General features: G+C 39.9%; 1 long non-coding RNA gene across 1 annotated transcript; it reads left to right on the forward strand.

Annotated features, from left to right (window-relative positions):
* Positions 1 to 7758: 7758 nt before the first annotated feature.
* LOC116405631 lies at positions 7759 to 9416 on the forward strand. The gene is made up of 4 exons (XR_004218725.1): positions 7759 to 7978; positions 8477 to 8541; positions 8634 to 8706; positions 8891 to 9416. It is a non-coding gene; the product is annotated as an uncharacterized LOC116405631 (long non-coding RNA).
* The last annotated feature ends 236 nt before the right edge of the window (positions 9417 to 9652 follow it).

Raw genomic sequence — 9652 nt, forward strand, 5'->3', positions numbered from 1 at the left:
GGTCTCAAAGTGCATTTTTCACGCATTTTGATTTTTTTGTTAGTTTGTGAGTTACGAACTTACACTTAACGATTGTTAGGTCGTTTTAAACACATTTTGCGTTGGTTTGAAACTAAGTTTGTTGCACTTACACATTGGATTGAAATGTTGGGTCTTGAAGTACTTTTTTTCACACTTTTTGAAATTTTTTTAGGTTGTGAGTTACGAACTTACGCTTGAGTATTGTTTGGTCGGTTTGAAATCTTAGACACGTTTTGCACTCTTTTTAGGATGGCTTGAAACTAAGTCCGTTGCACTTACATACTTCGTTGCCATTTTGGGTCTTGAAGTGCTTTTCTTACACTTTTTGAAATTTTGGTAGGTTGTGAGTTACAAACTTACACTTAAGCATTGTTTGGTGGTTTTGAAAGTTTAAGTGATACGTACACATGTTTTGAATACATTTTAGGTTAGATTGATTTTGTTGCACTTGGTTGTCATTTTTGGTCTTGAAATGCTTTTTTCAACCTTTTTGGTAGATCATTACGAACCTACATTTAGGATTTGCTAGGTCGTTTTGAAAACTCAAGTAATACCTAGACACGTTTTGAGCACGTTCTAGGTTGGTTTGAACTAAGTTTGTTACAATTACACACTTGGTAGCCATTTTGGGTCTTGTAGTGCTTTTTTCACACTATTTGAACTTTTTTCGTAGGTTATGAGTTACGAATCTCAACGTAAGCTGTTTTAGGTCGTTTTGAAAGTTCAAGTGATACTTAGACACATTTTGTTCAAGTGATACTGTTTTAGGTCGTTTTGAAGTGAACTTTTTTCTTCTTGTATTGACTGTTTTACTATTTCTTCATGGTTTGTATTCATGGTATTTAGTTTCGTACTGAATCTTTCATGTTCTGGTAAACATTGCAGAAACACATAATTTCATCAATCTGTCAAAGAGTTGAAGGAGAAGACAGAAGAACTTAAAGGTCACATGAAGACCTAAAAGTTAGGTAATTTTTTGAAAACTTTTTTCTTTGTCTTGCTTAGTTTTAGTGGTATTTGTTAACAGGCTGAGACATACTCTTGTATGCCAAGGCTGGGTGGCCAATTCAATGGATGGCCTGAGACGGTGAAATGACGAGTGTAGACAATCGAGCAGATTTACAAGTAGGAGGATGGTGTTTGGTCTTACTCAAAAGCTACTGCTAGAAAGGTGATTCTCCCTTTATTTACACATGTTATCTATATTTAATTACTGTTTTTATGTGATGGTGAATAAATATTTAAGTTGTTTCAAGTTTGTACATCATGCTTGAGTTAATACATTTCTCAACTCGCACTAATTTTAAAGTTGAGACTAAGTTTGTTGCACTTACACACTTGGTTGCCATTTTGGATTTTGGAGTGCTTTTTCTACATTTTTTGAACATTTTGGTAGGTTATGATTTATGAAGTAAGACTAAAGCATTATTAGGTCGTTTTTAAAGTTCGAGTGATACTTAAACATTTTTTGAACACCTTTTAGGTTGTTACAAACTAAGTTAGTTTTACATACAGCCATGGTTGCCATTTTGAGTCTTGAAAGATTTTTTTTCACACTTTTTGAAATTTTTGGTAAGTTATGAGTTATAAACTTACACTTAAGCGTTGTTAGGTTGTTTGAAAACTTATACGTGTTTTGAATACTTGTTAGGTTTGTATAGAACTAAGTTCGTTGCACTTACACACTTGACATTTTGGGTTTTGGAGTGTCTTTTTAAAAAATTTTGAACTTTTTGCTAGTTTATGACTTATGAACTTGTATTGAATATTTGTTAGGTCGTTTTGATAATTCAAGTGATACTTAGAAAATGCAACCGAGCTTAAACAATTCCGCTCATTTTTCTAAAATTTTTAGTTTAACCTATTGAATAAAATTCGATGGAAATTCTTGTTTTCTTTTTGTAGGAATAAAAGGAAATGAAATATAACCAAACTTGGGATCTTTGCAAACAATCTTCCATGAAGAAACTAGGCTACAAGTGGTTTGGGGTTTGGGTTTTTAGGGCTTAGGGCTTTTAGGGCTTTTTGGGCTTATGGCTTAGGGCTTTTAGCGCTTTTAGGGCTTTTAGGGCGCTTAGGGCTTTTAGGTTTTAGGGCTTAGGGCTTTTAGGGCTTATGGCTTTAGGGTTTAGGGTTTAGGGGTTTAGGGTTTAGGGCGCTTAGGGCTTTTAGGGATTTTAGGTTTTAGGGCTTAGGGCTTTTAGGGATTATGGCTTAGGGCTTAGCGCTTTTAGGGCTTAGGGCTTAGGGCTTAGGGCTTTAAGGGCTTTAAGGGTATTTAGGGATAAGGGATTTTAGGGCTTTTAGGGCTTTTAGGGCATTTAGGGCTTTTGGGGCTTTTAGGGCTTTTAGGGCTTAGGGCGTTTGGCTTAGGGCTTTTAGGGCTTAGGGATTAGGGCTTGGGCTTTTAGGGCTCGGGCTTTGGGCTCTTTGGGCTTTTAGGACTTTTAGTGCTCTTAGGGCTTTTTGGGCGCTTAGGGCTTATGACTTTTAAGGCTTAGGGCTTTGGGCTTTGGGCTTTTAGGGCTTTTAGGGCTTTTAGGGCGCTTATGGCTTTTAGCTTTTAGGGCTTAGGGCTTTTTGGTCTTTTAGGGCTTAGGGCTTAGGGCTTAGGCTTTTAGGGCTTTCAGGGCTTGGGCTTTGGGCGTTTAGGGCTTTTAGGGCTTTTAGGACGCTTAGGGCTTTTAGGTTGTAGGGCTTAGGGCTTTTAGGGCTTATGGCTTTTAGGGCTTAGCGCTTAGGGCTTAGGGCTTAGGGATTTTACGGCTTTTACGGCTTTTACGACTTTTAGGGCTTTTAGGACTGAGGCCTTAGGGCTTTTAGCGCTTTTAGGGCTTTTAGGGCGCTTAGGGCTTTTAGGTTTTAGGGCTTAGGGCTTTAGGGCTTAGGCTTTAGGGTTAGGGTTAGGGTTTAGGGTTTAGGGCGCTTAGGGCTTTTAGGGATTTTAGGGCGCTTAGGGATTTTAGGTTTTAGGGCTTAGGGCTTTTAGGGATTATGGCTTAGGGCTTAGGCGCTTTTAGGGCTTAGGGCTTAGGCTTAGGGCTTTTAAGGGCTTTAAGCGTTTTAGGGATAAGGGATTTTAGGGCTTTTAGGGCATTTAGGGCTTTGGGGCTTTTAGGGCTTTTAGGGCTTAGGGCGTTTGGCTTAGGGCTTTTAGGGCTTAGGGATTAGGGCTTGGGCTTTTAGGGCTCGGGCTTTGGGCTCTTGGGCTTTTAGGACTTTTAGTGCTCTTAGGGCTTTTTGAGCGCTTAGGGCTTATGACTTTTAAGGCTTAGGGCTTTGGGCTTTTAGGGCTTTTAGGGCTTTTAGGGCTTTTAGGGCTTTTAGGGCTTTTACGACTTTTAGGGCTTTTAGGGCGCTTATGGCTTTTAGCTTTTAGGGCTTAGGGCTTAGGCTTTTAGGGCTTTTAGGGCTTGGGCTTTGGGCGTTTAGGGCTTTTAGGGCTTTTAGGACGCTTAGGGCTTTTAGGTTGTAGGGCTTAGGGCTTATGGCTTTTAGGGCTTAGCGCTTATGGCTTAGGGCTTTTACGGCTTTTACGACTTTTAGGGCTTTTACGGCTGAGGCCTTAGGGCTTAGGCCTTAGGGCTGAGGGCTCAGGGCTCAGGGCTTAGGGCTTAGGGTTTAGGGTTTAGGGTTTAGGGCTTAGTTCTTGTGCTTTTATTGCTTAGGGCTTAGGGCTTGTAGGGCTTAGGGCTTATGGCTTAAGGCTTGGGTTTTTAGGGCTTGTGCTTTGGGCTTTTAGGGCGCTTAAGTCGTTTATGGCTTTTAAGACGTTTAGGGCTTAGGGCTTTTAGGGCTTAGGGGTTTTGGCTTACGACTTAGGGCTTGGGATTTAGGGCTTAGGGCTTGGGCTTTGGCCTTTTAGGGCTTTTAGGACTTTTAGGGCTTTTACGGCGCTTAGGGCTTTTAGGTTTTAGGGCTTAGGGCTTTTAGGGCTTATAGCTTTTAGGGTTTAGGGTTTTTAGAGTTTTTAGGGCTTTTTGGGCGCTTAGGGCTTGGGCTTTTATGGCTTGGGCTTTGGGTTTTAGGGCTTAGGGATTTTAGGGCTTATGGTTTTTAGGGCTTAGGGCTTTTAGGGCTTAGGGGTTTTGGCTTACGGCTTACGGCTTGGGATTTTAGGGCTTAGGGCTTGGGCTTTGGCCTTTTAAGGCTTTTAGGACTTTTAGGGCTTTTACGGCGCTTAGGGCTTTTAGGTTTTAGGGCTTAGGGCTTTTAGGGCTTACCGCTTAGGGCTTAGGGCTTTAGGCTTTTAAGGCGCTTGAGGGTTTTAGGGCGCTTAGGGCTTTTAGGGCTTATAGCTTTTAGGGTTTAGGGTTTTTAGGGCTTTTAGGGCGCTTAGGGCTTAGGGCTTGGGCTTTTAGGGCGCTTAGGGCTTAGGGCTTGGGCTTTTATGGCTTGGGCTTTTAGGGCTTGGGCTTAGGGTTTTAGGGCTTGGGGATTTTAGGGCTTATGGTTTTAGTGTTTAGGGTTTAGGGTTTAGGGTTTAGGGCGCTTAGGGATTTTAGGGCTCTTAGGGCTTTTAGGTTTTAAGGCTTAGGGCTTTTAGGGATTATGGCTTAGTGCTTTTAGGGCTTAGGGCTTTTAGGGCTTTTAGGGCTTAGGGATTTTAGGGCTTTTTGGGCTTATGGCTTAGGGCTTTTAGCGCTTTTAGGGCTTTTAGGGCTCTTAGGGCTTTTAGGTTTTAGGGCTTAAGGCTTTTAGGGCTTATGGCTTTAGGGTTTAGGGTTTAGGGCGCTTAGGGCTTTTAGGGATTTTAGGTTTTAGGGCTTAGGGCTTTTAGGAATTATGGCTTAGGGCTTAGCGCTTTTAGGGCTTAGGGCTTAGCGCTTTTAGGGCTTAGGGCTTAGGGCTTAGGGCTTTAAGGGTATTTAGGGATAAGGGATTTTAGGGCTTTTAGGGCTTTTAGGGCATTTAGGGCTTTGGGGCTTTTGGGCTTTAGGGCTTAGGGCGTTTGGCTTAGGGCTTAGGATTAGGCTTGCCTTTTAGGCTCGGGCCTTGGCTTCAGGACTTTTAGTGTCTAGGGCTTTTTGCGCTAAGGCCATGACTTTTAAGCTTAGGCTTTGGGCTTTTAGGGCTTTTAGGACTTTTAGGGCTTTTAGGGCGCTTATGGCTTTTAGCTTTTAGGGCTTAGGCTTTTTGGCTTTTTGGGCTTTAGGGCTTAGGCTAGCCTTAGGCTTTTAGGGCTTTAGGGCTTGGGCTTTGGGCGTTTAGGGCTTTTAGGGCTTTTAGGACGCTTAGGGCTTTTAGGTTGTAGGGCTTAGGGCTTTTAGGGCTTATGGCTTTTAGGGCTTAGCGCTTAGGGCTTAGGGCTTTTACGACTTTTACGGCTTTTACGACTTTTACGGCTTTTAGGGCTTAGGCCTTAGGGCTTAGGGTTTAGGGTTTAGGGTTTAGGGCTGAGTTCTTGTGCTTTTATTGCTTAGGGCTTAGGGCTTGTAGGGCTTAGGGCTTATGGCTTAGGGCTTGGGCTTTTAGGGCTTGGGTTTTTAGGGCTTGGGCTTTTAGGACTTTTAGGGCTTTTACGGCGCTTAGGGCTTTTAGGTTTTAGGGCTTAGGGCTTAGGGCTTTTAAGGCTTATAGCTTTTAGGGTTTAGGGTTTTTAGGGTTTTTAGGGCTTTTAGGGCGCTTAGGGCTTGGGCTTTTATGGCTTGGGCTTTTATGGCTTGGGCTTTGGGTTTTAGGGCTTAGGGATTTTAGGGCTTATGGTTTTTAGGGCTTAGGGCTTAGGGCTTTTAGGGCTTAGGGGTTTTGGCTTACGGCTTAGGGCTTGGGATTTTAGGGCTTAGGGCTTGGGCTTTGGCCTTTTAGGGCTTTTAGGACTTTTAGGGCTTTTACGGCGCTTAGGGCTTTCAGGTTTTAGGGCTTAGGGCTTTTAGGGCTTAGGGCTTTAGGCTTTTAGGGCGCTTGAGGGTTTTAAGGCGCTTAGGGCTTTTAGGGCTTATAGCTTTTAGGGTTTAGGGTTTTTAGGGCTTTTAGGGCGCTTAGGACTTTTAGGGATTTTAGGGCTCTTAGGGCTTTTAGGTTTTAAGGCTTATGGCTTTTAGGGATTATGGCTAAGTGCTTTTAGGGCTTAATGCTTTTAGGAGGACTTAGGGCTTTTAGGGCTTTTAGGGCTTAGGGCTTTTGGTGCTTTTGGGGCTTTTAGGGCTTAGGGCCTTTGGCTTAGTGCTTAGGGATTATGGCTTGGGCTTTTAGGGCTCGGGCTTTGGGCTCTTAGGGCTTTTAGGGCGCTTAGGGCTTTTAGGTCTTTTAGGGATTAGGGTTTGGGCTTTTAGGGCTTGTGCTTTGGGCTTTTGGGATTTTAAGGTTTAGGGCTTGTGCTTTTAGGGCTTGGGCTTTGGGCTTTTAGGGCTTGGGCTTTGGCTTTTAGGGCTTTTACAGCGTTTAGGGCGCTTAGGACTTAGGGCTTAGGCTTTTAGGGCTGAGGGCTTAAGGCTTAGGGCTTTTAGGGCTTAGGGCTCATTGAGGAACTAGATTTATCTAATGAGTATAGGTAAAATGGTTTTTTATATTGGATTTGATCAATGCAATGAATTGTTTCATCATAAGACCGATCCCTAATTAAATTGATGATCCCCATCCTAACGAAATGAATTTGATTCATACATGTACACACACGAACTGAACATAGATACATTCACCGAATCGTTGATAAAGCAATTCTACTTGGCGAGGAAAAAATTTTCAATAACTTGTTGATCCCTATCCCCAAATTTTAAAATTTATCGTTCTTGAATTTCTTGGCTAGTGTGAAATCGAAATATACCTAACCTAATCTTAACAATGAGTTAATCAATGAGTGAAAGTATGAGAAATGGAGTTTAATCCCGTTTATAGCATATGACAGACCAATCACTTCCCGAAGGGTACTAGCCTTCGTATTATTTAAATAAAAAAAGAATATTTTTTTTGAATATTTATTATTTTTGTTTATTTTAGACGTTTCTTCTAATCACTACTAATCACTATTTTCATTTTATATTCTATAATAAGTAATATAACTATATATTCCAATTTGCAAATTTATGTATATTATTTAAATTAAATAAATAAATAAAAAGAAATTAAATAAATAAATAAATAATGCAATTGAATTTTAAATAAAAGAATTTCTTCCCCTACTTCTTCTCTAACGGCTCTCTCTCTACTTTCTCGTCCTCTCCCCTTCTCTTATCTTCTTCGTCTTCCTCAAAATCGCGATTCACGGCCATCTTCTTCTCCCGGTCCTAACAGCGCTGGATTTCTCAACTGTCGATCGAGTGACAATCATGCCTGCCTGCTTGACAAAGCCTTTTCGGTCTACCAATAAAGGAAAAACGATTGCTGGTGACACGAAGGCTGTGCTCGACGCTCTTTTTCCTATTCCACTGCGCGTCGTGGTCTTTCCCTTGCTGGTTGGATGACTACTATGGACGAAGAGCACAATTACTTCCAGTCTCTGGTCGATAAGTACCCAAGGAAGGTAAATTCCAGCTAAGAAAGTCGAGAGCTCCTTAGTTGATCACAAATCCTTCCAAATTCTTTGTTCGTAGACTAATTTGAAATCCTTCCAATATGGATCCATGCTGTCTTTTATATCCATAAGATACCAATTAGATTGTGTTAATTATTGTTTATAAGAAAATAAGTTCAATAGAAAAAAATATATATAGCAGAAGAAGCGCATGAATAAGAAAGAAACAATAAGGAACAATAATTACTTCCTCCAGCCCTTCGCCAGCATATGGTTGAGGGAACAGCATCAACCAAACTTATCCTCAAAAATCAGTTTTCCAGACTTGATATTCCATAGACGAAATTTGCAGTCTTCTCCACCTAAAACCAGAATATATTTGGTGCAAGCTCATGTTACCAGGAACTCCGAGATTTCTGAATATAAAGAAATTGAGCATGCACTGAAATGAACTACCAGATGTGACAAACGTCTCGGTGGGATCAACTCCAAGCTGTACACGAGGTATGGAAAACATCTCCAATTTACAGCAAGTTAAAGAAAAAAAAAGAAGAGAAAAACAGCAGTTAAAAAAAACTGGGCATCTTGCTTCTTTCTTATTGAAAGTTTGGCCGTTTCTTTCAAGTCAAATTGACCACAAAATGCTCAAATGAGATTCTTCAATAGGAATATGTAAAAAAAATATAATATGTAAAAGAATTTTTGTGAAACGTGGGAGAGAAGCGGTAACATTATCCTTCAAAAAATTCAGGAGTAAATATTTATGTGAAAGGACATATTATTTGGCCATTTGACCTTATTTGTTATTGAATTATTTGGTTGGAAATGATAAACTACACATTATTGTTTGCTTCAGTTGTGATCTTGATTATGGGCTATTTGGTATTTTGCTTACAAACTGTATAGTTAATTATCTGTTAGCTTTTGTTTTCCTGTCACAGCTTTATGTTTATGTGGCTCATTGTAGCCGAAAGTTTTATTTATCAATCTTATTTTTCACAGCATAAATGAAACTGTGTTTGAAGAATCAGGTGCTGCTACATCATTCAAGGAAATTCGTCGTAGAGGTCCGTAAGTTTTTTCCTTTGGAGCTGTGATACTAACCTGTTTGAATAAAGGAATCTGACTTGGTCTTTTCCTCTTTAACATTATGGATTAGGTCTTTCTCTTTACCAGATTTCGTAGCTGAACTTTAAGAAGCAATCAAACCGGTGTTAACTTCTTATATAAAGGTTAGTGCTAACTGCTAAGCTTATTTCTAAGATGAAAGATGCTTTTATCCCCTCCCCAAAGAATATCATTATTATTTATGTTGTATTTCTGCTAACTAATTCTTGCATAGCATCTGGTTTGATAAATAAAGTAAAGTTTCTGACATCGGAGGTTTTCAAGTTGGAATATATATTTATGTTTTAGGTAGATTCCCAAACTTTGAAGAAACGCTGCAGTACTGAGGTAATTGAACGTTGTAAGGCAGAGCATTGGGCTTACCGGAGCCAAGGTATCTTCTTCGATAACAAGTAAGGATAGTCCTGATACTACCTTTCTTTTGTTATTGAAATTTATTGTTCCTTTTGTTGGGGGCTTGGTGGTTGTGCACCTATATTGATTTGTACTTCTGTTAATTAATTATAGTCATTCTCTCTTGTCTGAGTAATTATTGTCAACCATTTTGTTAACAAAGGCTTCCCATGGAAATTCAGTTTGTTGTGCTGCATGTCCACGATGATTTTCGTGATTTTAGTTTTAGATGCATAAAAAGGGCCTTTGCATCACGACATGAATGGCTACTTTTTAATATGAACGTACAATACCCCAAATGAATGCTGAAGTAAGTTTATTGATGTATGTAATTTACAACAATCTTTTTGAACTTTTTGGTAGGTTATGAATTACGAACTTGTATTGAATATTTGTTAGGTCGTTTTAATAATTCAAGTGATGCTTAGAAAATGCAACCGAGCTTAAACAATTCTGCACATTTTTCTAAAATTTTTAGTTTAACCTCTTTAATAAAATTCGAAGGAAATTCTTGTTTTCTTTTTGTAGGAATAAAGGAAAATGAAATATAACCAAACTTGGGATCTTTGCAAGCAAGCTTCCATGAAGAAACTAGGTTATAAGGGGAGGTCTTCTGTTCTCCTTTTTTTTTCTTTCCATCCGTAGAATCTTGCTTAA

This window comes from Cucumis sativus, unplaced genomic scaffold (genome assembly GCF_000004075.3).
Source record: "Cucumis sativus cultivar 9930 unplaced genomic scaffold, Cucumber_9930_V3 scaffold132, whole genome shotgun sequence".
Lineage (NCBI taxonomy): Eukaryota > Viridiplantae > Streptophyta > Magnoliopsida > Cucurbitales > Cucurbitaceae > Cucumis > Cucumis sativus.